The sequence below is a fragment of the Salmo trutta genome, unplaced genomic scaffold, assembly GCF_901001165.1.
Source record: "Salmo trutta unplaced genomic scaffold, fSalTru1.1, whole genome shotgun sequence".
Lineage (NCBI taxonomy): Eukaryota > Metazoa > Chordata > Actinopteri > Salmoniformes > Salmonidae > Salmo > Salmo trutta.
The window spans coordinates 18,233,422-18,236,509 of NW_021822911.1; the positions used below are offsets into that span (position 1 = coordinate 18,233,422).

Below are 3,088 nucleotides of genomic sequence, written 5' to 3' on the forward strand. Positions count from 1 at the left end.
ATGAGAGAGAGAGAGAGAGAATATATTACATAAAGTTATCACAGCTGCACACTATGTAACACATTATATTGATAATTGCCTTAAAATTGTATATCATTGTCTTTCATAAATGTTGCAATACCGAATGTTGAAACGTTGTTAAATATTTGCTACTTTGGTATACATTGAGTGAAAGGGTATACATTGAGAGAGAGAGAGTAATATTACACACTTAAATAATAGATCATCACACACACACACACACCCCTGGCTTCATAGTTGTTCATAGTTTATTAGTTTGTCGTAGTTTCAAATTGTTGTTTCTAATCACAGTTTGAACATAGTTGTCATAGTTTCTAATCATACTTTCTAGTCTGAGAGGTTTGATATAATAAGCGGGTCAGATAGACCCTAAGAGGGCAGAAGCTACTGTTTACAAACTGTATGAATAAAAAAACGATGGTTCAATGGTTAAATAGCCTTCATTTTTTTTAAACATACATGTAAATGCCAAGAATAATACCTATCATTCTTATATAATATATATCTATATACAAACATCACACTTAATATTCACCTCCCCTTCAAAAAAGTTCCATGAGGATGGATTCACAGATGATCTATTAGCTGCTCGGTATTCCGCGGTTCTGGGCTGTTGGCTGGTGTTTGGAGTTAGGGTAAAGCCGTTAGTACAACACCGTAGAATAGCATCTCTTTCATCTGCTCCTCCGAAGTTGTTCAGAGTCCCTAATGCATCATGTACCCCTGTTAGTTGGCTGTCCGCTGTAATCACAAAAATTTATTTTAAAACAGGGTGCCCACTTTTAGTTTTTTAATGTATAAATATTACTATGGATTTTATTTTTGGACTTACGTCGAAAATAGTGTGATGGTGAAGGGCTACTTAAAGGACCGGCGCAGTTTGCTTCTGAGAATCCCTGTCTAACGCTGTCGGTTCCCAAGCAATTATGCCCAGGTAGCCTCTGGGTATCATACAGACGTTAGATAATATTAACAGGTATTTATACAAAATATATTCACTAACTTATAATAATACGTGCATTTGACATATTACCTAAAAAAATCATTGTCCCCCGTTTAAGAAACCATATCACACCGGTTTTATATCCAAACAATTACATAAAGTTATCACAGCTGCACACTATGTAACACATTATATTGATAATTGCCTAAAATGTATGTCAAACAATTCCCTGAAAAAAATCTAACCTACATATCTAATATATCATTTTCACTAACTCACCTTCAGAAAGCTCCATTAGGACGGATTCATCGAGGATCTTTTAGCTGTTCTGGGCGGATAACTCTTCTGGCTGTTGGCCTGATGTTGCGCTTTAGCCTTTCATACTCTAACGAGAGATATATTATGCAATGAGTTTACAGAGCTGGGGGTGCCGTTTTTTCGGGCGATATCCTGTATGCATAAAAGAATCATATAATGTACTCCCGAATGTCTAGAGACCCAAAAACCACAGGCGGGTGTCTCGACATTTCCGGTCTGTCGATATTGCATTTATGCTTCATAGCACAGCTTTGGGGTGTCCGTTGTAAATATATATCCCGGGGTGGGGGACCTTCAGTATATGCGCTGATTAGAAAATAACATATGTTTTAAACCCTTAGGAGGTCGTCTAGACAAGATATCTTATGCCTGGGCTTTTTCACTTTTTAGCCCCCACATGCTTGTGTGTGAGATAAATATCTATTTGAAAGGCTTTTGTGATAATAAAATTGAAAGTGCCTAGCCCAATTGAAGAGACGCCCCCAATCCTAAACAGACTTATACACTTTTTCTGGTTTCAAAAGCCACCCATGCAGAGACACACCCCCCTTTTTGTTTTGAAACACACACACACACAATTACCCTCCCTCACACGCACACACCCCCAGCGCACGCACATGTCGTTCCGGAATCCTTTTTTCTCAGGGCCCTGCCGGGGGATGGCTCAAAAATGCATAGTCCCTACGTTAAAGGTGAGATACAGCTTTAAAAACATTATTTAATTCATAATATTTACTACAGACCTTTTTAAACATGCAATAATCATTTAAAATGTTTTACTGTACAATATTTTAACATGCATTCATGTTTTTTTATGTATAAACAACGTTTGAAGAAATGACAGATTCCCGTTCGTTAAGGGGTTGCTTTAAAAACATTCATTTAATTTGTAATATTTAGTACAGACCTTTGAATAATTAATACATAACATTTTTTTTTTATGTTCCTTTCTTACGGATAACAGGCCCGTCTATAGGGTTGTCACTGAACCCCACCCGCTGTCTGTGTCCAATTCCCCAGCGTCAAGACTCGGTAAGTTTTCACTCCAGGGATAGATCCTACGTCTGGCCTGTAGACACTTGCCCGTGTGTCTTAACCTGTTTGGTATAGGGGGCAGTATTGAGAATTTTGGAAAAAATATGTTCCCATTTTTAACTGCCTCCTACACCAACTCAGAAGCTAGAATATGCATATTATTGTTCAGGTTTGGATAGAAAACACTCTGAATTTTCTAAAACTGTTTGAATGGTGTCTGTGAGTATAACAGAACTCCTATGGCAGGCAAAAACCTGACAAGGTTTCAAGCAGGAAGTACCCTGTCTGACAAGGAGTCGTGCGTCTTACCTCTTTTTATTGAAAAGTAAGGATCTTAGCTGTAACGTGACAATTCCCAGGGCTCCAATAGGCTCTCAGAGCCCGCGAAATAACTGAAGGTTTACGAGGGAACCTCAGGTTGAAATATATTATCGCCTTTTGTAAGTGGATGCTCGGAGGACCTTTCAATGATGCGCGTGCATGAGTCGCTTCTGAGGAGAAATTTTATTCGGCTGTTTAGGCTCAATGCATACTCCCGGTCGGAATATTATCACTTCTCTACGACATAAATGGCATAAAAATTGGTTTTAAACAGCGGTTGACATGCTTCGAAGTACGGTAATGGAATATTTAGACATTTTTGACACGCCAATGCGCCATGCGCGACACCGCGAAAAAGCATTCTAGAACTCACGAACAAAACGTCGCTGTTTGGATATAACGATGGATTATTTGGGACCAAACCAACATTTGTTATTGAAGTAGAAGTCC

The 3,088-nt window shown here is 38.5% G+C and overlaps 1 long non-coding RNA gene across 1 annotated transcript; it reads right to left on the bottom strand.

Annotated features, from left to right (window-relative positions):
- Positions 1 to 464: 464 nt before the first annotated feature.
- Positions 465 to 1,320, bottom strand: LOC115186704 (uncharacterized). Its single transcript, XR_003875844.1, has 3 exons — positions 1,244 to 1,320; positions 854 to 962; positions 465 to 762 (listed from the first exon to the last, which is right to left on the bottom strand). It is a non-coding gene; the product is annotated as an uncharacterized LOC115186704 (long non-coding RNA).
- Between the last annotated feature and the right edge of the window lie 1,768 nt (positions 1,321 to 3,088).